The 27,839-nt window shown below is 35.5% G+C and overlaps 2 long non-coding RNA genes across 3 annotated transcripts in view; one reads left to right on the top strand and one right to left on the bottom strand.

Moving 5' to 3' along the window:
- The window catches only part of LOC103891442 (uncharacterized), a 100,236-nt gene extending 76,356 nt beyond the window's left edge, over nt 1–23,880 (top strand). Inside the window, exons 7-12 of one of the 2 annotated variants that reach the window (XR_008509589.2) lie at nt 4,049–4,087; nt 4,887–4,978; nt 6,774–6,949; nt 7,271–7,439; nt 7,733–7,843; nt 23,056–23,880. This is a non-coding gene — a long non-coding RNA (uncharacterized LOC103891442). Of the gene's footprint in view, nt 1–3,882; nt 4,088–4,886; nt 4,979–6,773; nt 6,950–7,270; nt 7,440–7,732; nt 7,844–23,055 lie in introns of those variants that run through there. The other variant, XR_010136498.1, reaches the window with a different exon arrangement.
- The window catches only part of LOC129047817 (uncharacterized), a 1,037,663-nt gene that overhangs the window by 457,133 nt on the left and 552,691 nt on the right, over nt 1–27,839 (bottom strand). The gene's annotated exons all lie outside the window — the stretch shown is intronic.

Here is a 27,839-nt window from a genome sequence, read left to right as displayed (position 1 = left end):
GCTGAAATATGGTAATAAGATTTAAAAAGATTTGTTTAAAGGAGCTCTATGGTTAAAAGTCAGCTTCATTAAAAGCTAATATCCAAGACGTGTGTATATATGTGTGCATATGTGTGTTTTTGTATTTAAAAGGCCTTCATGTTTTTGTTTTTGTTTTTCTCCTAGAATCTTGTCTTTTTTTGAGCAAAAGTTTTTTTCTTCTCAGTTGACTGAATTCTGTTCTCTTCATTTACTTCTTGTGTCTCTCCTTTCTCTTGCACTCTCTGCTGCGTAGGGGACCTAAAATATTTTCTAATAGCCTGGGGTTTCTTAAAGAAAATGGAGAAGGTGCCAGCCTCCCTTTGAGGAAGAAATCTGTTTTTCCTTATGGAACCCCAAAAATGTAAACAGACAAGTTTGTCTCAGTTCTTAAACTGCTTACTTTTGTATTGCATTGTCTGTTTTTCTTTTTAGTAAAATTGACTAAAATAGTTATTGCAACAGAGGTTACTCTTGGGTTTTTAAGGAACAGTTGCTTTAGACACTTCAAAATGTCTTTATTTAACAAACATTTTTTAAGTGCATTGTAAAAGCATCATATGGTCTAACATCATAATAATTCTCCATTTTTGGAGAGTTACAATTCATTGTGGGCTCTGCCAGAGATCAGAGATCCAGTTTAAAAGATAGGCAGTCCCTATCTAAATAAGATTGGTCTCCTTATACAATTCTATGAAAGATTTATATAATTTTGTGTTTGATTTAGAATCCATTCCATCTTTAATCTCCTTTTGGAACCACCAGACTTTTCTCTCTGTACCTTATGATGCAAATTTTGCTATTTGATTTTCACTGGAGTTGTTAGGAAACAACTGTGTTAATATGCAAATTTAAGGCTATTTATCTGAGAACTGCCTAGGGTTGTAAAACAGATTATCAAGAATCTGAAAGTCTAAGATAGGACAAAAAAATGTTTTTATAAATCTACAAGATGTACTTCTATTGGCATGCCTAATATGTCTATCTATATATGTGTTATGTACACAATGATTCACTACTGAAAATATAAAAAGAGTTCTAATTAATTAGCTTAAGAAAATAAAAGCATTTGGATCAAAAACTTCATCAGGAAAACAGAAAAGACTAGGCAAATGCTTTTTCATGTTTACGTAACTTAAGTAAAATCTTTTATACATAAGCTAGCTTTACAATTACTGGTAAAGTAACACTAGAAATGTTTTAAGAATTGCCAGCATACATTTTTATTTGCATTTATTAATCAAGCAATTTCATACTTATCCCTGCCAAATACTTCAAGGTGTCAAAACTTGGCATAGGTGTTGCAAACTATAAACCTTGCCCAAGACAGAATAATCTTTACCTATGTAATTTTTAATAAATAAGACATTGATATTGGTTTAATAAAAATAGCTACATCTTGAATTTAGGAAGATTACCATAACTTCTTATCTTGTGGCTTCAAGCAGTCTAGTCTACAGGCAGTAAATTTTGTTTTGGGAAAGGATGGTTATAATCTTTGTTTCAAAGCTAAACTATAAACTAAGTTCCTCCCAAAGTTTCTTCAGCCAATGCCAAAAAAGAACAAGGAGAGCTTGAAGGTTAGAAGCATGATGGAGTCAGTTAGGTCAAATCTTTTTCATTGTCTTCATTATAATTTTGTAATGGTGGTTCCATAACTTTAAATAATGGCAATCACAGTTTTTAAAATAATTTGGGTAAATGATTAACAGAAAATAATTAAATAAATAAATACAATAGAATAAATAATCATAGACAAACCCATTATAATTTAGAATCTAAAGTTATATTAAATTATAGATATTTCATAATTTGAGTATTTTTTAAAAATATATATTTGTAGGAAAACATTCTATCTAACAAAAAGTATCCTTTTAAAAAAGCTGAACAGTATTCTAAGTCAAAGCTTGTTTAAAGGTCATGTGTAACAAGGTAAAAGGAACCAGGAAATAAAAGAGATGTAAAGAAAGTTATAAGAATAAAGAGTTTTTGGGGTTTTTTGGTAAGAAATCTTAAAGACAAATAATTTCATATGAGAAAGAATTGTGTATGGTAAAGGTAGTCCTAGAGTAAAATGATTGGTTGTTTAAAAAAGAAACCAGAAAGTACAAGCATGCCATGAATGGTCTGTGTAAGTCACAATAAGAAGATTTATTTCGAAAAAAAACTTCCATATGATCAAGTTGTCTATCATTAAAGGGAAATGATTAAAGGAAATTATAATGTTTTTAGAGATTGGGTTTGATATTAAAAATAAAACACATAGGAAAGAATAGATTAGAACAATGAAGTTTTCTTATGAGGTTGATTTACTTTTAATTATAGTTTATTAAAATTAAAAGATTTTAATTTTTTTATTTTAATCAAACTTCAACTTTTATTGCATCTCACCAGTTTCAGTTTTCTCTCTCCTTTAAAAAGGTGCAAAATAATAACATTCCCCTTCAACTCATTTTCAGCTCATATAAGTTTTTTTTTCCTTTTCAGGCTCTGTTTTTTTGTCAACTGATGCTAATAATGTTTTCTTAAAGGTCTAAAGGAAATGATTTCTTCCAACATAATATTCTGTGTATTGCAGGTCTTTTCTTTTGCATTTTGGTAACTGGCCTCACAGATTTTACATTTTATCAAAATAATTCCTATGCCATTATTATTAAGTTTGGTTTCTTTAGGAAAAACTGAGATTAATTTTTTTAATTGAGGTTATTACAGCCTTGTATTCTCCTATGTACTTTTTAAAGTCCTTGTGACATTAAGTTACAGGTCTTTGACTCCTGGGTCTAAAAAGAACACTAAGTCCTGCTAAATCTTAAACACAGACAGCAATTATAGCCTCATCTTCAGGCCCAGTAGAAAATGCTATCAAAATAAACTGCATTCCTGAGACATAGTGCCAGAAATTAAAGCCACTCAACTCCTCGAGGCGCAGGGACTATTGCAGAAGAGATGAGCATGTGCGATTGTAAGGGCCAATTTTGAGAGATAAAATAAATTCAGTTTCTCTATAAATTAATCATTAATGTCAAAGCCACACTGATGCAAGACCAGCATATGGGCCCCTGTTTCAGATTAACAAGTTTTTCTTGAAGCATTAACTGACTCCTTAATAAAGATTATAAAGGTTATAAAGGCTTGTGGAAGTCATATCTTATGATCAAGATGAAAATTTTATAGATGCTTTATAAAATTTTGGAAAATAAATTTAATTGTCTGCATGCTGTTTTTATTAGGGCTTATTGTTTGCAAAATTAAATCTCTCTCAAAGAATGAAGGTTTTTGCCTTTTTTAAGTCTTTGAGTTATCACTTTGGTTAAACGAATGACTTATTTTACAATGACTTGTGATTCAATTTTATAAAATCAAGTGTTCTAAACCTTTAATATTTGACTAACATTTCAAAATCAAATTATAAATTATGTCTTTTTTGGACGTAATTAATCCTTTAATATATTATTAATAAGCTCCCTAAAGTCCAAAAATGACATATTTGGCTTATTTGGTATAAAAATTATACAGGAAGCATTGTCAAATATAAAATGGTGTTTGGTTTTCTTCAAGCTGTATTTGTATAAATATGTCATTGGTATGTATTCCAAAATTATGAGAAACTCCTATAATTCTGATATAACAATGTGTGTTATCAGTAATAATTGTTATGCTAAATTATTGTGTGTCATAGAGGTAACAAATTTGCTTGTCAATTGTGTCTTTGACTATGCCTACCCCAAAACTTTTTGTCATCCACGGACAATTGTTGTCTTGTTTCAATCCTCTTTAGAAGGTGGTTTTATAATCAGCTATAAACTCTATCAGGTGCTCTTGAATGCAGGTTTCTCGTAACTGTGGAGACCATGACATCAGAATAGAGGAAAAACTTTCAGGGCTCCTGGAGAGCTGAAACGTGAGCTGAAATGTTCATGAATAACAAACAGAATAGGAATTAACTGCATGGACTAAACTAATAAAAGTCTGAAGTAATCTTTTTAACTTTTTGCTTAAAATGTTGCTGATCCTTTGTTTCATTTTTCAGAGTCAAGAAAACTTTTAATCTATTTACAGCTTTTAACAAGTGAGTATATTAGTCCTATGAACAAAATTTGATGCATATTTGTCTCTCTCTACCTGATTTATACAAATTTTGTAAACTATTTGTGAGTATTCTTAACTTATGACAATACGGTTATTTGCATAAGTGCAATAAGAATTTGTTTTCATTTGTAACAGTACACAATTGGAGAAAGTGGTTATTTTACCAAGGCTTTGACTGGAATGGTGTGTTTTTCTTTAAGGAATCAAACTTGATATATGGAGCCAATAAAAGCCCCTTGTAAAAAACTGGCTTCATATCTTTGTCTACACAGTCCCTGTACTGTGTTCCTGACCTGTGGTAAATAAAGAGTAACACTTTCTGACAGACCCAGGAGCCCCTAGTTTATCCTGGAACCTCAAGAAAACAATTAACCCAACTCATAGGTATTTGATGGTATAAATACATGGCTGGGCTCAGCTTTTAAAAAGTATTATCTGAGATTCCTTTCATGGAACAAAGTTCCATCAAAGCCAATTTAAAAGCCTATGTAAAAAATAATTATTCTTGCTGCACTATGTACAAGTAATGAGGCCAAGTATAATAAAGCAAACCAGTCCTACCATGATTTGTCTTTAGTAAAAATGGGAAACTGGAAAAAGAAAAATTACATTTCAAAAACCATAGTATACCTGTTGTTAGATTCTACTCTTGCCTAACGTTTTTCAATTTTTATTATTTTCTACAGTGTGAACCAGATTCTAATTTTTCTTGGCTACAAGTCTTCAAAATAATGTTTTCATTTTTTCCCTTCTTTTTACCCCTACTTCTCCTAATTTAGAGTCACTGAAAGCTAAGCTATGCTTTCGGATGGCCTGCAAACTGAAGCTAGACAACTTAAACTTCAGAAGAAAATAACAGCAACTTATTTACGTAAGTAAGCCACTTTCATACCTGCCTAATGAAACATGGACCTCAGAGTAATGTGGCCTATATTGATTTTCCAGGATTGTTCTTTTGTTTGTTTTTGTTTTTCTCCCTTCCTCCCCCTAGCCATGAAAGATCAGATGAAACCTGAGACCAGAGACTCATTTCCTTCTAAAAAGCTTTCTCCCAAAGATTTTAAGAAAGAAAAAGGGGGAAATGTGGAAAAAAAATCTTGGGCCCCCAAAATCGCTAAGCTAAAGGAAAAGTCAAGCTAGGAACTGCTTAGGACAAATTTGCCTCCCATTCTACTCAGTCACCCCTCTGCTCACTGAGATAAATGCATATCTGATTGCCTCCTTTGGAGAGGGTAACCAGAAACTCAAAAGAATGCAATCATTTGTCTCTTATCTCCCTATGACCTGGAAGCCCTTTCCCTGCTTTCAGTTATCCCACCTTTCCAGACTGAACCAATGTTCATCTTACATATGTTGATTGATGTCTCATGTCTCCCTAAAATGTATAAAACAAAACTGTGTTCTGACCACCTTGGGCACATGTTTTCAGGACCTCCTGAGGCTGTGTCTCGGGCACATGTCCTCAACCTTGGCAAAATAAACCTTCTAAATTAACTGAGACCTGTCTTAGATTTTTTGGGTTCACAGAACTGAAAAGCTAAGTACTTGACTCCAATACAGGTCAGAAGAAATTCACAAACTGTGTACCTCCGTGATACAATAAGATGAAAACAATGAAAGAGGCATTAAGGACAAATAAGAAGATCTAACACATACCTAATTGGAATTAAAGAAGAATGCATAGGGAGAGACAATATTAGAAAAGATAGCAGGAGATAATTTTCCATAATTAATGAAACATATATTAATCTTCAGACTCAGCTCACATAGCAAATTTTGTATTTTGTTATTGTTTTGTTTGGTTTTCTTTTTTAAAATAAGGTCTTGCTCTGTTGCCCAGGCTGAAGTATACCGGCATGATTAGGGCTAACTGCAGTCTTGACCTCCCAGCCTCAAGCAATCCTCTTACCTCAGCCCCCTCTCCCACCCCCAGAAGAGCTGGGACTATAGGAGCATGCTACCATGCCCAGCTACTGTTTCTTTTTTAATTTTAGTAGAGACTAAGTCCTGTTATGTTGCCCCGGCTGGTTTCAAATTCTTGAGCTCGAGCAGTTCTCCTGCCTCGACCTCCAAAAGTGCTGAGATTACAGGCATGAGCCACAGCACCCAGCCTTGCAAATTTCAAATGGGATAAATACAAATAAATACATGCAGACTTGAACCTGTAGATCACCAAAGAAAAAGAGATTTTAAAATTCACCAAAGAGAATAGACAGACTACCTGTAAAATGACACCTCAACAATAATAGAAGGTAAATTTCTGTAATCTATGTACATGTAGATCCACGGTGCTCTTTTGAGGTGAGCTCAAGAAAATTACATTTGTTTTCCTCCAAGGAGGAGTTTCTCGATATAAGAACAATAAAATTTTCCAAGTTAACATCAATAAGTTTTTGCAATTTTTTTTACTATACTTTAAGTTCTGGGATACATCTGCAGTACGTGTAGGTTAGTTACATAGGTATACATGTGCCATGGTGGTTTGGTGCATCCATCAACCCGTCATCTACATTATGTATTTTTCCTGATGCTATCACTCCCCTAGCCCCCCACCCCCTGACAGGCCCTGGTGTGTGATTCCCCTCCCTGTGTCCATATGTTTACATTGTTCTACTCCCACTTATGAGTGAGAACATTCAGTGTTTGGTTTTCTGTTCCTGGGTTAGTTTGCTGAGAATGATGGATGAGTGAACACCCATTCACAATTGCTACAAAGAGAGTAAAATACCTAAGAATACAACTTACAAGGGATGTGAAGGACCTCTTCAAGGAGAACTACAAACCACTGCTCAAGGAAATAAGAGAGGACACAAACAAATGGAAGAACATTCCATGCTCATGGGTAGGAAGAATCAATATCATGAAAATGGCCAGACTGCCCAAAGTAATTTATAGATTCAATGCTATCCCCATCAAACTACCATTGACTGTCTTCACAGAATTAGAAAAAACTACTTTAAATTTCATATGGATTTTTGCATTTTTAAAATATATTCCCTTGGGATCCTCAGGAATATAAACCAGAGAGTCCTATGTTTCAACATTGTTCATTTGATCTTCCATATGATAAAGTGGTAATATCCCTTATTTATGGATGAGAACTCAGGGCTGGGTGCCTGCCTAAGTACCAGAGCCATTCTCTCTTGAATTGTCTTTGATGTAGATGCCAAAGAAACGAGATCATTTGGAGTCATCCAGCTGCTACGACGTGGGCTTAAAAAAGTTTCACTGCTCCTCATGGCTAGTTATCTATGTACCAGCAAATCCCCATCACTTTTGCTTTTTTAATTTACCTATCAGAAGGCTGGGACACTACTAGGCCACATAAAGAGGTACTTCTATAAGTGTTTGCTTTATCATTTCTTTTTTTCTGAATATCTCTTAAAGGGCAACATTAATGGTAGGTTTAAATGAGATAACTACAATACATAAAATACCTACATGTAACCAGAAATGTTGTAAGCATTCGATCATCTACTTCCATGAATGATTTTTTTTCTTTCCTGTAAATAAAGCCAGGAAAAACCATTGTAGAATGTAGAGTTTGGTTGATCAGGTTCTTTTTGCATTCACTAGAAACTTGCATGAAATCTTAGACATGTCTATGTTTTTCATCTTCCCCCAGAGTGAAAGACAAACAAAAATCCCCAAAATATATCCTAACAATGTGGAAAAGACAGTGTGCAAACATTTTTTATACTGCCTTCCACAGCAGATAAACTGGTAACGGGCTAAGGTAAGTGAATTATATGCAAGGTTGTTTGAGCCTTTCATTTTGCAGGGACCATTTCTGGTCTACAAAAGAAACAATAATTTGGAAGAAGATTTGCATAGGAGAAACCATCTCCCACAATTATTTCAAGTTCATTTATTCTTCTGGACTGTGTTCTTAACAAATAAACAGTACAACTCTAGCTTGCCTACATTCTGCCCTTTCTAGATTACCATAGATGCAGAAGACAGGCTTTCAGGTAGAATCATGTCACAAGTGATAGAATAGAATCCTCTGTTAACTTTGTAATATTACGTATCATCTCTGAACTTTGGCTTTCTCACCTGTAAAAATGGGTATACCTTACAGTAGACAATCCCCTTGGTTGAAACTTCCACTGCTCTCGAGATACATACCACACTTCTTAGTTCGGCATCAAGAACCTTGATGTTTTTCTGTGTTCCCCTCTGGATAAAGCTAGTATCAGCCCCCTCCTCCCACTCTTCATCTGGTCAAGATGAAATATTTGCTTTGCTGGAATGAGCAAAATTCCCCCAGCATATGCAGTTCCTTTTGCCTAGAAGATATTTCTTCCCTTACCTCATCACGTTACTTTCTAGCCATACTTCTGTTCTCAATTTAGATGTGACCACTTCCTGCAAGCTTCTTTTAACTCCTACCCACATCTAGATTAAACATCCTTCCCATGTCCTTACTTGAAAACCCCATGCAACTCCTATACTGAACATTTTTGCAGGTCTTTCATATCATATTTATATGTCTGCCTCCCTCCCTAAAATTTAAAATTCTACAGGGCAGAAAATGTATTTACATTATTGCTATAGCAAAACAGTTGTAGCACAGATCTTAGCAATACTAATAACTTCATTAGCAAATATTATTAAAGAATATGCTTTTTAGGACTTTTACTAATGATATAATTAAAAATCAATATCTATTGGTAGCAGGTTATGCTAATGTAACATTTCCTCTGAACCAAATATGCATGTCTTTAAAACATATTCAGCTATCTCTCATTTGTCTCTCTTCAACCACTTTTTAAAAATGTCCATCTTTCTTAAACAGTTCAAAAATCACATTTTTAATTAGCCAAGTAAAGGACCATTTTATCAATTCCCACACAGTAAAGAAAATCTCACTTATGCGGATGAACAAAAGTGAGAGGAGATTATTCAACTTTACATTGGTTTACGGTGCATACTCCTTATTACATGACCGAAGCCTTATCATTTATAAGACTATGGAGGGAATTTGGGTGGTGTTTATTGTTGTGAATCCTATAAAAAATAAAACTCCAGGAAAAATAAAAAAGCTTTGTGGTTTTTGATTAATCTGTTTTAATCAAAGACTAACAAGAAGCAAAGGAGCAGAAATACTAAATGGAAATGGATACCTTTATTATTTGTCTTTGCTTTTAGAAATAGTTTGATGGACATATTAAAAGCAAAAATCTTTAAAGGACTTTGCAGATAGACCACCTCCAGAATTCTGCAAAGGCTTTGAGCTAGGCCCTGGCTACATACTGGGGAATCACCATGGAGTTCCAATTTACTGAATACTTAGAGGATGGCACAACACTGTCATCCATGCCCATAGACCCGGGGAGAATTTTCCTGGAACTTCTGAAAGAATTAGCAAGTTCATGAAGCTCAGTAATTGCTCTGCCCAGTGGACCACACCACCTCATTATCCTCTGAAGCTTATTGAAGTTACATATGCAATAGGAGCTGGCTGCAGGATTAATCAAATAGAATTGTCCTTGGAGAGATCATACATACGTATTAACTAAGACTTTTAAAGAAGACTTTGATAATACCAAACCACCAGGTTGAATTGTAGATGAATTCATGTATAGAAATAATTCAGTTCAGTTCATTTTATCACAATTCACAAGGCACAATTAAAACTAGAGCAAAGGGAAGTAATCTCTGCAGTTACTTTGTCTTCATTAAAACATACTATTTTCTTTAATACATATTTTTATTTAATGATATGTAATATTTAAAGAGCGTGTACAAAAGATACTATATGTAAAAATAAAAGCTATTAGTATATAACTATTAATAAAAGCAAAACAATGCAGCTAAATACAGTCTTCATCAAAATTGCCAAGGAAAAAAATGCAGAGAAAGTATACTCTGGAAGGAATGTGAAAAAGAAATAAATTTGAGCTTCTTGGGAGCAGATATTGTATTTTTTCATACATATTTTTAGTTCAGAAAAGTACATAATAGGTGTTAGATAATTGTTGATTGGACTTAACTGTTTGTTGAACCAAACTTGAAATTACGCAGAAAAAGAAAGTAGGCATAACCCAAAGTCACTGTAAATCCCCTATGTGAGAGGTCCACAGATTGGAATGGATAAGCCAAATCCAGGCTGCTTTCTCTTTTTGTAAATAACGTTCTGTTGAAACATATTGGAACGTAGTTGTGCATGCACATGACACACACACAAACGCACACACATGCACACATGTATGGTCTATGCCTGCACTCATAGTACAATGACAGAGTTAACTAATTGCACAGAGACCATATGTACCATAAAGTCTAAAATATTTACTATCATGTATAGGACAAACTCTTGCCCTATTTGCTTACTTATGTTGTGAAATGAAGAGAACAGCCATGATCTGACATCTATACAATCTTCCTAGCATCATCAGTTTCAGCCTAGTTTGTATTATAGGCTCGTGTGTCCTTAGAAAATCGGTATAGATATGAGATGACGGTGTGAGATGTGAATGGAAAAAACTGATGAAAGCATATTATAATCTCATTTTTAAATTCTGGGCTCTTACAGTTCTGAATTTGAATCCTGGACTCTAGGGCTTCTCAGCCATGATATGGGGCAAGTTGCTTGACTTCTAAGTATTCATTTCACTTCTAGAAAACAGGGGTGGAAATATTCATTTCATAACATTGCCAAGAGGATTAAATAAAGTAACATAATTAGAGTATCTTGTTGGTAATATATGTTCAGTAAATATGTCTTAGTCCTTCATAAGACTAATCAGTTCATTAACCTTGTAGTGGGCCTTCATTTTCTGGTATGTTTACAACTGTAGAGAGAATTGGCTAGTTGTTTCAAAGCCTGCATGCCATCTCCCAACCTTCTGTAATTCTCAACAACAACAATAATAACAACACAAGTAATTTTATTGAATAAGACTGGGACATAAGCTTAAAAGTATTTTTATAAAATTTGTATATGTAATATTACAGGAACACAACTGTTAAATTCAAAGAGAAATTTAGTTTATTAATGACTAAGCTGTATTTCACCAAAATCTTTTGACACTCCCTTGGTGCATAGGACATAAAACACAAAGTTATTGTTATTTGGTAAGTTAAGTCTCTGTAATTACAATTATAAAAGCAACATTGACCAAACCTGGGAAACATGCATTGGAGATCCTACATTATTACTTTGCACTTATATTTGCAGGATGTTCATTTAATTTTAAATGTTATTCTGTGTGGCTTTGTAAATAAATAACAATCTTTTTAATCAAAAGACTAACAAAAAGCAAATGGATCTTTCTCTTTTTTTTTGTCTTTACATTGCCACAGAAAATTACTGTCTCATACTCAAGTCTAGAAAGATAGCTAGAGCTGGAAAGATAGCAAAAAGAAATAGGCTACATTCAAACCATGAAGTATCAGTGGCAGTTTTGGAATTTCTTTATAGTCGGAACTTAAGAATAACCATCTGTTTTGAGGAGGTGGATCAATGAAGGACAGTGTTGTTAATTATATTCCATAGATTTCTACATTAATACTAAAAGGAAGGACACTATAAGTTTTCTATATCAAGGAACAGGGAAGGAATTGGTCAAGATTGGGGAAGCTCTTGTTATGGCTTGAAAGTCGATGGTCCCCACCAAAACTCATATTGAAGCTTGGTCCCCAATGTAATAGTGTTGAAAGGTGGTGTTACTTTCAAGAAGCATTTGGGTCATGAGGAATCCACCTTCATAAAAGGATTAATGCAGTCTCTCAAGAGTGAGTGGGTTTTCACAGTTGCTGGACTGGATTAGTTACTGTGACAGCAGCTTGTTATAAAGTGGAGTCAAACCTCATGTTCTCTTTCTTTCACACCTGCCTGCTTTCCCTTCTGCTTCTCCATCACGTTATGGCACATCATGAGGCTCTCATCAGAAGCCAGTCAGATGCTGTTGTGCAATCTTGGACTTCCCAGCCTTCAGAATTGTGATTCAAAATAAACCTCTTTTATTTATAAATTACCCAGTCTTGAGCATTCTCTCATAGCACAAGGAAATGGGCTAAGACAGCTCTCACATGACCTCAAGACTGTATTTGATGCCATTGCTGTGAAATAGAATATTAAATATAAGAATATATTTCCAGATAGTGTTCAGACTAGCATCAGTCTATTGGTTTTTATTAATTGACACCTGAAAGGTCCTGTATGAAGAAAAAGCTAGTTGCTATTTTAGATGGCTCTTGGAAGTCAGGTAAGAGATAGAGTTGCCAGATCAGTGGCAACTATATAGAATACTGTGTTTTTGTATATATATATGTGTGTAGACAATAGCTAACTTCAAGGAAGACAAAATGTGGTACAAAATTATATATATAATCATAATATAGTGTCATCTGTGTATAAAATTTCCATAGTTATAATGAGGCAAACACTGAATATTGATTGAGCTATAAATTGTGATACACTTATTTTGGTAGAAGTGCCAAAGGAGACGCATGTAAATGTGTATAGGTGCAGTGAAAAATCTAAATTCTGATCCTCTATAGTAGAAAACCAAAAAACAATGGCTAAAATTGAAAATCTAGAAATAGCACTATTCAGCAACATAGATGGAACCGGAGGCTATTATCTTAAGTGAAATAACCAAGAAACAGAAAGCCAAATACCATATGTTTTCATTTATAAGTGGGAGTTAAACAGTGAGTACACATGGGCATAGAGGGTAGAATAATAGATATTGTAGATTCTAAAATGTGGAAGGGTGAGGAATAAAATGATTATCTATTTGGTACAATATACACTGTTTGAGTGATGGGCACCCTAAACGCCCAGACTTCACTATTATGTGAAATTTCATGTAACAAACCTACACTGGTACTCCCTAAATTTACTATAGAAATTAAAAAATAAATGTAAAGAAATAGCACTATCATGATGTTATGTAGCAATATGGGGGAAAATTTTTTAAAAGTTGAAAGTAGATGTCTTTGAAAATGGTATTAGTTTTTATTATTTTTACTATAAACTTTGTAGTATTATCTGACTTAAAAATATAGGTGGGCTGGACACGGTGGCTCACGCCTATAATCCCAGCACTTTGGGAGGTCAATATGGGTGCATTGCTTGAGCTCAGGAGTTTAGGACCAACCTGGGCAACACGGCAAAACCCCCTCTCCACAAAAAAATACAAAAATTGAGCCAGGCATGGTGGCACACACCTGTAGTCCCAGCCTCTGGAGAAGTTGATGTGGGAGGATTGCTTGAGCGTGACAGGTGGAAGTCACAGTGGGCCAAGGTTATGTCACTGAGACCCTGTAACCCCCGCCAAAAAAAAGTAAAGAAAGTACATGTGTATATTTATTTGATAAAATGAAAATTTAATTTACATAAATTAAATATAATTGGCTTTAGAGATCTTTTCAGGATGTTTAAAATTATGAGGTCAATATGTAAACCTTTGCTCATGTTGACTTTTCTTTCCAAATTGGCTTAGCAGGATAATTTTTGTTTTTGCTCTCTCCTCTCTAAGCTCAGGAACCATAGACGTCAAACGTTTGAATTCCTACTGATGAGCAAAACTAGATATCAGAAGAGCATACTAGAAGTAGAAAAGACATTTCGTTTTTTTTTTCCTAGGAAGCAAATGCGATTTTATATCACAAGAATTTTTCCTGCATATTTTCCTTATAGGTAATGATGCCTTTATTCAGTCATGTGATTCCTAAACACTGATTGTTCACCAATGTGACTTCCAAATCCATAATCTTTTATTGAATCCAGTGGTTGTTTCAATAAGAATAAAGAACTTAATTATATTCCTCAAAAGTTAAGAGGCTTAATTAGCAACAATAGGAAGTATTATAATCCTTCTCTCTTCTGTCAGTTTCATTAAAACAATCAATAGGCAGGTAGAAGGACTAGGGGATAGGAAGGGGAAGGGAAGGACTATTACTATTTGTTCAGATAGGGAGAGAGAGAAAGAGTCAAAGACAGAGAGAGAGAGTTTTTTTTGTTTGTTTGTTTGTTTCAAATTAGACCTTACAACATCCTAGAATGCTTTAATTTTCTAAGCTGTGCCCAAGGTTGCCTACTGGAAATCAAGGGATCTGAAATTCAAATTGAAATATCTTTCTCCAAAGTCTACATTTTCATCACCTAGCCAAAACTAAGGACAATTCAAAATCCGTCCCAGGTCTGAGAACTTGCATTTGGTCCCTGCTCATATAGCTGCTAAATATAGCACGGATCTTTATGAATTCATTATTCATAAGATTTAGACCCTAATATTCATTTTAATACATAACCTATATCTGTACATTTTTAGAGTACCTAAAGTAGAAATCTAAACAATTTTTGGATGCTTCCTTAAGCATCTCTGTTTCACTTTCTATATTATAGGATTAGCTTGCAGCTCTCTTCCAAAACATGGCATAATTGAAGTTGTATAGTGAAGAAAACTTGGAAATGATCAGGGTTGGGGGAAACACAGAAGGGGTGAACAATTTCTGCCAACATCATAAGAACTCTTTGAAAATCCTTGGCTATTAGCTAAAGAACAAGATTAGACTCATGTCAAACTTCAAAGCTCCTTTCTAACCACCTATTTTAAAAAGCTTTTCACTAGAAATAAAATAGTTTCCCTTTTCTTCGCAAAACAGTGAGAAATATATTTCTGCTTATTTATATATTTTTCAAGATACAATTCTTTGAGTTTATATGAGAGGATGAATTCTTGTCTTGCCCTTTCCTGTCAAGGATTTTTCAAGGTAATAAACAAAAATACATGTAAACATTTTCCCAATTTGTGATGAGCAGTCAATAAACAAAAAATGTTAATCATACTAATTTCTTCTCGCTGGCAAAGTGATGCATAAATAATCTATTAACATACATGGGCCATCAGGGTTAAGCTGTTCAAACATTGTTATTGATTTCTTCCATTTCCCCTATGTTCACTTCTTATTCAACCAGTACTATATAACTCCTCTTTTCCATTATATTGTAAAACTTTGCTCCCTTGAGCGTCTCTGTGAAGCTCTGCTCTTAAAACATTAATTAAAGGGAGGTGAAGTGTTTGACTAAGCAGCAGAGGAGTCTGTAAGGCTCCAATGCTGAATGACAAATGTCAATATCTGCTTTAGGTTTGTTGGATCAACCAGCCAATATGGAGAAACTGATCCATCATCTTGTCACCAATTCCCATAGCATCCCAGAAACCTGCCAATTAAAAAAAAACATTGTAATCACAATATATCACTCAGCCACTATTGCAGGAACATGATAAATAGGGACCTTTTTCTTCCTCTCTGTTGAGTATTTGATGTCTTTTTTGAAAATTTATTCCATTTTTTAGGCTGATGCAAACTCGAATCCAAAATGAAAAAGAGAACCTTAAGATATATATTCTTCTATTCTTTTTCCTGAAGCATAAATTAACATTTTGTTGAATAGGTATAAATACTTGTGGACTTTTGAAAAGTGACAGAGATGGTTAAGACAGTAACTTGCGTTACGAGAAGTGGCCAATTCAATAGCCCTTTTTCTCTGCAAAGGCAAAGTTTAGAATTTTCTTTGGTGAATACTCACTAAAAAGTGGAAGGTGTTATAACACACAAACCCTTTAATATTTCTCATTCCTTAACAAGACAAAGGTACGCTACATAAATCTTTCCAGCCACATTTCCTGCCTCTCTCTTACTCATACCCTTTTCTCTAGCTATTCTAATCTGCAGGCAATCCTCTCAATGTGACAAATATGTCTCTGGGCATGCTTTTTGGTTTATCTGGAAGTTTTTCCTGAACATTGGACCATTTGGTCAGCTTCTGCAAGTTCTTCCAGACTTGACTTCAATACTACCCTCCCCTTAGACATACCCTTGAAATCCACTCAAAGACTGAGTCAAAGATCCTTTTCTGGGCTGCTTCTCTTAACTTTCTTAACACTCGGTCCATGCCTCTGTTCAAACCTAGATGCTTTAATCCTTTTACTGTAAATATGAGATTTTCTTATGTGTTTCCCTTTTAAGGTAGTGAGCTCCTTGAAGGATGGAAAGCATTTCACATGTGCCTTGTATTCCAATCACAAGCATAATGACTGGTACCCAGCATGTACTCAGTTTTGATAATGCATCAAATTATTTTTAAAACTTATATGCTTAAATCTCTGAGCAGCTAGCCATTATCTTAGAATCAAACCCAGCTTCTTATCATCTTTGTTCTCTCGTCCTTCCAGAGGTGAGGAGCCCAGCTCCTCATCTCTAGCTTCCTGTTGATCCAACCTCCCTGTCCTTTACTCTTATTTCTAATTTACCTTCCTTCATCTTCTCCTTTGTGACAAGTTTCTATTTATCTGGGGTCATTTGTACATGCTATTGCCTATGACTTAATATCCTTTATCAATAATATCAATATCAATAATATCAATATCCTGGCCAACCCATTTTTTTTGTAAAGATGGGGTCTTGCTATGCTGCTCAGGCTTACCTTGAACTCTTTACTCAACTGATCCTCCTGCCTCAGTCTCTCAAGTAGCTGGACTCCAGGTGCATACCACTTCACTTCGCTTTAATTTTCTTTTTTTTTTTTTGATGGAGTCTCGCTCTGTGGCCCAGGCTGGAGTGTAGCGGCACCATCTCAGCTCACTGCAAACTCTGCCTCCAGGGTTCAGGCCATTCTCCTGCCTCAGCCTCCCAAGCAGCTGGGACTACAGGTGTGCACCACCATGCCCAGCTAATTTTTCATATTTTTAGTAGAGATGGGGTTTAACCATGTTAGCTGGGATGGTCTCGATCTCCTGACCTCATGATCCACCCGCCTCGGCCTCCCAAAGTGCTGGGATTATGGGCGTGAGCCACTGGGCCTGGCCTCGGCTTTAATTTTCACTGTGTTTTTTGTTTGTTTTTTATAGAGATGAGATCTTGTTACGTTATCCAGGTTGGTCTCAACCTCCTGGTCTCCAGCTATCCTCTTGCCTCTGCTTCCCGAAAAAGCACTGAGATTACAGATATGAACCAGCATACCTGGCCCTATCTTCATTTTCAAAAGCTATTTCTTTAGGAGATGTTTTCCTGATACTTTTTCCTAAAACCAAAATTATGACTGAAATTGCCTAATCCAATGACATCTTCATGGCTGTTATCTAACACGTAACATTAGTGTATAGATTCATTCCTTTCCAGACTGTAAGCTCCATGAGAGGAGTCACATTTCTTTTATTCACAGTTGAATTTGTGACACTGAGAAGAGACATTCAGTAAATCTTTGTAAACTGAATAAATAAATCTTGAATATATGAACAAAATTTGACAGCACGAACTAAAGGCTGTAAGTGTGAATAGTTACCATTTAAAAATTAAGCTTTTGTAGTAAAGTTTATGAAATATGCCTCTAAGGAAGCTATATTCTTTACTGTGTATTCCATTTGCATTGAGCAAGACAACAAGCTTGAAACAAGAGTACCTTTACTCTTAAAACTCACGTGCCTCAGTTTTTCCCACTCAGGCAATTGGCCTGGCAAGGATCCAGAAACCGGGGGATATTATTAAATTAGAATGAAAATGTGAATAATTATTTCTCCTTAATGCCCCCCCACCCCAATAATTGCTTGCACCTGTGATTTTCTGGACACATGTTAGTGCCACACTCTTTTCCTCCACATCCAGGTGAGGAGTACCTGCAGTCACTTCGCAAGTTTCTCCACACTTTAGAGGCAAAAATGTTGGCACTTGCTGACCAAAGACTGCATAAGTTTTCACATTCTGTGACCTACATTTTAATCTTAACATTCGTTGTTTTGTTCCCCAAAGTAGAAAACAAAATAGAAGAGGAGGAGGTGGAAATCAGTGGTACCAAGCAAAATGTCTGCAAGGCCTGAAACAGCAAATCTTGCCATGTCATACTCTTAGCTATTATCTATAAAGGCTGCTCAATGACTTTCCCGTTTGCCTCTCTTATTCATGTTCAAAGCCTTTGTTCGGTAAACAGGTGGTGCTGATCTTGGAAGAGGAATAATGGGGGCTGGAGTCTCTAACACAATCATGTAAAACACTGATGATATTTTGGCTTAAAAATAAAGCACCCCCAGTGACATAGCCTGCTGAAATCAGTAGAATTTATGAACTTATTTATTTATTTGCCTTCTGTCTGAACAAGAATCTTACCATGGAATTAAAATTCAGCAGACAGAAACCCAAGTTGAGAACTACGCTCCAGGTATCGTTTTTAATCTTTTATCTGATTCACACCGATGAACAAGACAGCATTAAAGCTCCTCTAGTCATTTTCTCAAACATTGCAAGGCAACAACAAGGACCATGATTGCTTTTAAGGTAAATCCTCACTAAAATATTCACAGACCAAACAAAGAAAAATAAGCAAACAGAAGGCCAGGAAAATTAAATGCTTTACCTTCTGAACTGTCACGGTTGGTCTATTGGCTAAAGTGGAGACCAGATTCAGAACAAGTTATTTAATATCTAAATGTCTCCTCAACGCTCTTTTTAGAACTTCTTACAGCTCATCTAAAGTTATTAAAAGGAAATAATAAAATTCCACCACCACTATAATTTCATGAACTGTTATTTGTTGGATTTATGTAAATATGAAGCTCTGTCTTTTAAAAAATTTCATTTTATGTCACATGGAAGTAGTCTTTACAGAAAGCTGCAAATGTAATAGTCTCAAGGATTTTTTTAAATGGTAATATATAGCACAGTGGTTTTAAGAGGATATTAAATGCATTTTTAAAATTAAGCATATTTATGAAACTCCTTTTTCTGTTTCCTCATGCAACCATACTCTACTTATTTTGATATATTCCCACCTTTATGAGATCCTTCTTTCATAATTGGGAAAAGATTGATCTGATTCATAGAATCCTTGAAAGTGTTTCTAGTTCATTTTTCTGATCTCTACAAGATTCACACCATTTGTCTATGGCTATAGCTATTGGCTACAAACATTACTACTTGACCTGCAGTTAAATCATCAATCATTATCACTTGCTTAGAGTATATAGACAGAACACCCTATTCATTGATCTTTTCACTTTTTTTTTTTTTTTTTTTTTGAGACGAAGTCTCACTCTGTTGCCAGGCTGGAGTGCAGTAGCGTGATCTCGGCTCACTGCAACCTCTGCCTCCCAAGTTCAAGCAGTTCTCCTGCCTCAGCCTCCCAAGTAGCTGTATTTTTAGTACAGACGGGGTTTCACCATGTTAGCCAGACTGACTGGTCTCTATCACCCGACCTTGTGATCCGCCCACCTCGGCCTCCCAAAGTGCTGGGATTACAGGTGTGAGCCACCCCACCCAGACGATCTTTTTACTCTTTTTAAGGGCTTATATTAGTATCTTCTTGACTGTACAGAATTAGAGCAGTCCCTGTTACATTCTAATTCTTCTCCCTACTCAATATAAAATTCCATCTAATTAGAAGGGAAGCATTACTAATATCCATGAGGTTTTTACACTTTAATCTTTTGATTTAAAATAGACAAACTGAGGCCAAAAAAAAGTATTGAGTTTATATTCCATGACTCATTACAGTTTTTCACTTTACTTTGTACAATGACAGGTACAATCATAGAAAATGATATTTTTTCATGTTGGGCTCTATTTGAGGTCTGAAAATGGAGTCAATTTTGGTTAATTCTGCATTGATAATTGAAGATTAGTAAAATTCCTTATTTTCCACAAAAAATTAATTAATTTGCCTTCTGCCAAGATGGGGCTGAATTTAGGCAGTAGCAGCCAATTTTAATAGGGTCATATTTTTCTCACTTTTCTTCTGCTGAGAGGCCCCACAAAAATAATGTATGTTTCTTTCTTTATACTTTTCAGAATCTGATTTATTTATTTTTATTTTCTGTTTCTTTTTTGTTTATATAGTTATTTTTAATTCCAATAGCTTTAGTGATACAAGTGGATTTTGGTTACCTGGATGAATTGTACAGTGGTGAAATCTGGTCTTTTAATGTACTCATTCCCCATTAGGGTACATTGTACTCGAGAGGTAATAGTTCACTCACCTCAAACCCTCCTGCTTTCTGAGCCTTCACGTTCATTAGACCACTCTGTATGCCTTTGTATTAGTCTTTTCTCATGCTGCTATAAAGACATACCTGGGACTGGGTGTTTTGTGAAGAAAAGAGGTTTAATTGACTCACAGGCTGTACAGGAAGCATGGCTGGGGAGGCCTTAGGAAACTTACAATTATAGCAGAAGGTGAAGGGGAAGCAGGTATATCTTTAACACGGATGGCAGGAGAGTGAAGGATGAAGTACTACACAATTTCTAATAGCCAGATTTCATGAGAACTCTATCATAAGAACAGCAAGGAGGAAGTCCACCACTATGATTTAGTCATCTCCCACCACACACTCCTCCGACACTGAGAATTACAATTTGACATGAGATTTGGGTGTAGATACAGAACCAAACCATATCATTCTGGACCTGGCCTCTCCAAAATCTCATGTCCTTCTGATATTTCAAAACACAATCATGCCTTCCCAATAGTCTCCCAAAGTCTTAACTCATTCCAGCATTAACTTAAAAGTTCAAGTCCAAAGTGTCATCTGAGATAAGGCAAGTCCCTTCTGCCTATGATCATGTAAAATAAAAAACAAGGTAGTTACCTCCAAGATACAAGTTACAGGCATTGGGTAAATAGACCCACTACAAGAGGAATAAAACAGCCATAACAAAGGGGCTACTGGCCCCACACAAGTCTGAAACCTAGCAGGGCAGTCATTACATCTTAAAGCTCCAGAAAAACCGCCTTTGTCTCCATGTCTCATATCCAGGCCAAACTGATGCAAGAGGTGGGCTCTAAAGCACTTGGACATCTCTGCCCCTGTGTATCTGTAGAGTACAGCCCCTGTGGCTTCTGTCACAGGCTGGTATTGAGTGCCTGTGGCTTTTCCAGGCACATGGTGCAAGCTGTTGGTGGAGCTACCATTCTGGGATCTGGAGAAGAGTGGCCCTCTTCTCAGAGCTCCACTAGGCAGTGTCCCAGTGGAAACTTTGTGTGGGGGCTCCAACCCTACATTTCCCCTCCACATTGCCCTAGTAGAGGTTCTCCATGAGGTCTCTGCCCCTGCAACAGAATTCTGTCTGGACATTCAGGCATTTCCATACATCCTCTGAAACCTAGGCAGAGGCTCCCAAGCCTCTACTCTTGCCCTGTGCATATCCACAGGCTTAACACCACACATAGAAGCCACCAAGGCTTTGAGCTTATACCCTCTGAAGCAACAGCCTGAGCTGTACCTTGGCCTCTTAGCCATGGCTAGAGCTGGAGTGGCTACAATGCAGGGCACCATGTCCTGAGGCAGCACAGAGCAGCAGGGCCCTGAGCCTGGCTCAGGAAGCCATTTTCCCCTCCTCATCCTCCACACCTGTGATGGGAGAGGCTGCTTTAAAGGTCTCTGAAATGCCTTAGGGGCATTTTCCCCGTTGTCTTGGCTACTAACATTCAGTTCATCTTTTGCACATTTCTGCAGCTAGCTTGAATTCCACCCCAGAAAATTTGTAATTTTCTTTTCTAAAACATGGCCAAGCTACAATTTTTTTTTCTACCTCATGGCTAAGCTGCAAATTTTTCAAACTTTGATGCTCCATTTCTTATTTAAATATAAGTTCCAGTTTCAGATAATCTCCTTGCTCATGAATATAAGTTTATGCTGTTAGAAGCAGCCAGGCCATTCTTGAACACTTTGATGTTTAGAAAATTCTTCCGCCAGATACCCTAAATCATCTCTGTTAAGTTCAAAGTTCTACAGATCCCTAGACCAGGGGAACAATGCTGCCAGTCTCTTTACTAAAGCATAGAAAGAGTGACCTTTACTCTAGTTCCCAATAAGTTACTCTGCTCCATCTGAGACCACCTCAGCCTGGACTTCATTTTCCATATCACTATCTGCATTTTGGGCAAAACTGTTTAAGAATTCTCTATGAAGTTCCAAGCTTTCCTACATCTTCCTGTCTTCTTCTGAGCCCTCCAAACTGTTCTAACCTCTGCCCATTACCCAGTTCTAAAGTTGCTTCCACTTTTTCAGCTATCTTTATAGCAATGCCTACTTCTCTGGTACCAATTTTCTGTGTTAGTTTGTTCTCTCACTGCCATGAAGACATACCTGAGACTGGGTAATTTATGAAGAAAACAGATTTAATTAACTCACAGTTCTCCAGGCTATACGGGAAACATGGCTGAAGATGCTTTAGGAAACTCACAACCATGGTGGAAGGCAAAGGGGAAGCAGGCACATCTTCACATGGCCAGCAAAAGAGAGAGAAAGAATGAAGGAGGAAGTGCTACTCACTTTCAAAGAACCAGATATCATGAGAACTCTGACATGAGAACAGCAAGAGGAAGTCTTCCTCCTTGGATCAATCATCTCCCACCAGGCCCCTCCTGCAACACTGGAATTACAATTTGACATGAGACTTGAGTGGAAACACAGAGCCAAACCATATCACGTACCCATAACTTAGCTTCCACTTATAAATAAGAACATGTTAATTTGTGGTTTTAGTCCTGATTTACTTAGAATAATGGCTTTTGGTTCCATCAAAGTTGCTGTAAAAAAAAAATAAAAACATTATTTTTCCTATTTTATAGCTGCGTAATATTCCATTGTGTTTGTGTGTGTATACACAAACATATACCACATTTTCTTTATCCACTTTCTGGTTGATGGACATGTCGGTTATTTCCATATATTTACAATTATAAATTGTGCTGCAATAGATACACACCTGCATATATCTTTTTATATGGTTTCTTTTCTTTTGGGTAGATAGCCAGTATTGGGATTGCTGGATCAAATGGTATATCTTCTTTAAGTTCTTTGAGAAATCACTACACTGTTTTTCATAAAGGTTGGACTAACTTACATTCCATCAGCAGTGTATTACCATTCTCTTTTCACCACCTCAGTACCAATACCTCTTTTTTGTTGTTGTTGTCTTTTTTTTTTGTTTTTACAGGTATGGAAAACTTTCTTCAGACCTGCCGCTCTAATGCGTGCTCAAGCCTCCATTTGCAACAATGTGACTAGATTTGCAACCCTGTGTGCCCTAAACAGTAATGAGAATGGTAGGGGTGAAGAAAAAACTGTACTTTTGATCCTGTCCTTAGCCTCTCTCTAGCTGTTCTGCCCTCTGTGTCTCAAAACACTCCAACCCTCTTCCCTCCAGACTCTTGAAAATTGGCTAGTAAAATCACAGCATTTCAAAGGCCACAAAAGTAAACAGAAATGGTATCCATGGTTAAATATTCCCTTTATTAGTAACATTCAAATTTTTAAAACCTCTTCTTATTGCTGCCTCTCCTAATTCCCTCCTATTCCCTCTTTTTTTTAATTTTTAATTTTTATGGCTATATAGTAGGTTTGTATATTTATGAGGTACCTGAGATATTTTGATACAGGCATGCAATGTGTAATAATCACATCATGAAAAATGGGATATCCATTCCTTCAAGCATTTATCCTTTGTATATATATACATTACAGATAATCCAATTATACCCTTTCAGTTATTTTAAAATGTAAAATTAAATCATTATTGACCACAGTCACCCTGTGGTGCTATCAAATACTAGGTCTTATTCATTCTTTCTAAATATTTTTTATACCCATTAACCATCTATACCTCTCCCTTCCTCCCCATCCCCACTACCCTTCCCATCTTCTGGTAACCATCCTTCTACTCTCCATCTCCATGAGTTCCATCCTTTTGATTTTTAGATCCCACAAATAAGTGAGAACATGCAGTATTTGTCTTTCTGTACCTGGCTTACTTTGCTTAGCATAATGCCCTCCAGTTCCATCCATGTTATTGCATATAACAGGATACCATTCTTTTTTGTGGTTAAATAAAACCCCATTGTGTATATGGATCACATTTTCCTTATCCATTCATCTGTTAGTAAATGCTTAGGTTACTTCCAAATTTTAGCTATTGCAAACAGTGCTGTAACAAACATGGGGATGCAGATATCTCTTTAATATACCGATTTCCTTTCTTTGCAGTGTATACCCAGCAGTGGAATTGCTGGATCATATGCTAGTTCTATTTTTAGTTTTTTGAGGAAGCTCCAAACTGCTGTCTATACTGGTTGTGCTAATTTACATTCATACAAACAGTGTACAAGTATTCACTTTCCTCCACATCCTCGCCAGCATTTATTATTGCTTATCTTTGGATATAAGCCATTTTAACTGGGGTGATGATATATCGTTGTAATTAATGATTTGCATGTCTCTGATTTTTAATGATGTTGAGCATCTTTTCATATACCTGTTTACCATTTGTAAGTATTCTTTTGAGAAATGTCTATTCAAATCTTTTGCCCATTTTTAAATCAGATTGTTGTTTTTTATAGAGTTGTTTGAGCTACTTATATATTCTGGTTATTAATCCTTTGTCAGATTGGTAGTTTACAAATATTTTCACTCATTATGTGGGTTGTCTGTCTACATTAGTTCCTGTTTTCTGTACAGAGGATTTTTAACTTGATGTAATCCCATTTGTTCATTTTTCCTTTGGTTGCCTATGCTTGTGGGGTATTACTCAAGACATTTTTGCTCAGACTAAAATCCTGAAGAGTTTCCACAGCATTTTCTTGTGGTAGTTTCATAGTTGGAGGTATGAGATTTAAGTCTTTAATCCATTTTAAAATTTTATATTTGCATATGTTGAGAGAGAGGGGTCTTGTTTCTTTCTTCTGCAAATGGATATCCAGTTTTCCCAGCATAATTTATTTTATTTGTATTTTTATGTTAATAGCTTTTGGTGTACAGGTGGTTTTTGATTGCATGGATAAGTTTTTAGTGATGATTTCTGAGATTTTAGTATACCCATCACAAGAGAAGTGTACACTGTACCCAATATGTAGTCTTTTATCCCTCATCTTACTCCCAATATTCCCCCACAAGTCCCCAAAGTCCATTATGTCAATATTGTGCCTTCGCATCATCATAGCTTAGATCCCACTTATAAGTGAGAATATATAATATTTGATTTTCGATTACTGAGTTACTTCACTTTGAATAATGGCCTCCAGTTCCATCCAAGTTGCTGCAAAAGATATTATTTCATTTCTTTTTATGGCTGAGCGGTATTCCATGGTGTGTATATACCACATTTTCTTTATTCACTCATTGATTTATGGGCACATAGGTTGGTACCATATCTTTGCAATTGTGAATATCCTAGCACCATTTATTGAAAAGACTGTCTTTTCCTCAATGTATTTGCTTGGCACCTTTGTCAATGATGAGTTCACTATAAATGTGTAGATTTGTTTCTGGGTTCTCTATTCTGGTCCATTGGTCCATGTGTCTGTTTTTATGCCAGTACCACGTTGTTTGGGTTACTATAGCTCTTTAGTATAATTTGAAGTCAGTTAATGTGATTGCTTTAGTTTTGTTCTTTTTGCTAAGAACAGCTTTGGCTATTCTGGGTCTTTTGTGGTTTCATATAAATTTTAGGATTGTTTTTTCTATTTCTGTAAAGAATATCATTGGTCTTTTGATAGGGATTGCATTGGATCTGTAGATTTCCTTGTAGTATGAATGTTTTGACAGTACTGATTCTTTCACTCCATTAACATGGAACATCTTTGCATTCCTTGGTGTCCTCTTCAATTTCTTTCATTGATGTTTTACAGTTTTTATTGTAGAAATATTTTGTTTCTTATTTATTTCCTAGCTATTTTATGTGTGGCGATTATAAATGGGATTTCTTTTTAATTTCTTTTTCAGATTATCCACTGTTGGCATATAGAAATGCTGCTGATTTTTGTATGTTGATTTTGTTTACTGAATTTGTTTATCAGTTCTAGTAGGTTTTTTTTTTTTGGTACAGTTTTTAGGTTTTTCCAAATATAAGATCATATTACCTGGCAAAAAGGATAATTTGACTTATTCCTTTCCAATTTGGATGGGCTTTATTTCTTTCTCTTGTCTGATTGTTCTAGCTAGAACTATAAATAATGTATCATTCTTTCTATATCTAGTAAGAAATGACAGTGGGTCTTTTCATTCTGTGCATTTGTCTGTCTATGAACACTAGATCAGGATCTCTGAGAGCCGATATTATCTACTGCTTATAGACTCATGTCTGCAAGGTACATACACCATTTTTGGGCAGGATACTATCTATTATTTTGCTACTATATCAGGTAGAGCTATACCATAATGAGGCAAAAGAGTTAATCCACATCCCTTACAGCACTTGAGATATTTATATCCTAGGAAATTATGGCTCCTTTTTATTACATTTGTTTTTACTTTGTGATTGCTTTTGTTAGCTATTCCCTATCTTTGGCTGGTTATTTCACAGGAAGCAAACCATACTGAGTAATTTTAGTAATGTTATTATTTATTTAAATAAAATTAGTAATTTTACTAAAGGAATAACTGAAAGTTAGTGTCTAGTCCATTAGGATTTTTCTCCTCTTTAAATTATTCTATATTTTTTCTAGTTTAACTAAAATGTGACAGTACCTTCACCAGACACCACATTAAATTTGGGTTCCTTTGAAATATGAGTTTACTTTGTTGCCTTTTGCTTAGAAAAAATAACCATTGGCAATGACATTCCATTTTTCACAGGCAGAAATAAAAAGCTCATATGAATGAAGTGCTTAGGAATTGCCAGACCCTGTTCTGGGTACCTGCCCTATGTTATCTCCACTGATTTTTAAAATAAAACTATGAAGTTGGCACCACAATCTTTTTCAATTACTTCATTTTACCAAGGCAAGTTTGACGTTTTGCCAAAATTAAAGGAGAAAGTGATATAATAAATAGTGGAACTCAGATTAAAGAATTAAATGTAGTACTTAAATCATATAAAACCCTTGCCTTTGTTTTTGGAGTAGAGATCTGGTAAACAAAACAAAACCAAAGTAAAAAACCTAGCAACTGTTGTATTTTAAGATCTTCTATGAGTCAAAGTGGATCTGTTGTTTTTTTCAAAATACATTTGGCCTGACAATTTCTGTCAAGTTTCAGGATGGTGAAAATTAAAATGTCCTAAATTAAAAACTGCTAAAAAATTTGGTCCAGTAATGGAAATAGCAGTTCAGCTAAAATATATATTGACAAAGCTAGGTCATGCTACGGTGTTACTGGCGCAGAAACTGCAACTGACTGAAACATTTTGAAGCATTTCAATTCTACACTCAGAAATTGTTTTCCCCCATTTATTTGATTTGTAAGATGAGGGTGTGTTTTGGAAACTCTGAAGATAGGCACAAAGATTTATACATATTTTCAAACAATGTGTAGGATTTAATTAGGTAATATATTTCCCTTGTCTTCTAGAAGACAGACACCATTATTTTTCTCTGCATTCGCATCTACATTGAATGAAAATTGCATATATTTGACTTTTATGAGAAACAGAAACATTTTTGAATAGCTCTGTTGTCTTCTGTGTAGATGCATGGCTGCTAGGCTGTAAACTAATTAGCATGGGCAGGAGATACCAGAGAATAGTTTGTCCCAGAAGGTGATAAGACACTATAGAGGCTCAGAAATAACACCAAGTGATCTCTCTGTCCCCTGCTCAAAAGTGATAATGCTAATACCAGTTTAATAAAATTTGTGATCTAATATGCTCTGCTAATTTCCTCTTGGGGATAGTACTCATATTAAAAGAGTTGCTTATTTTACATGTATTCAAAAACAGACGCAATGAATGCTTGCAAGCTAAGTTTTAAGATTTTCGGTTCTTTGCTATCAGATCTGATCAGTTTCGAG

This window comes from Pongo abelii, chromosome 13 (assembly GCF_028885655.2).
Source record: "Pongo abelii isolate AG06213 chromosome 13, NHGRI_mPonAbe1-v2.0_pri, whole genome shotgun sequence".
NCBI classification, from domain to species: Eukaryota; Metazoa; Chordata; class Mammalia; order Primates; family Hominidae; genus Pongo; species Pongo abelii.
Note: the sequence above shows the minus strand (reverse complement) of the source record. Positions and strands in the feature narration are given on the sequence as shown.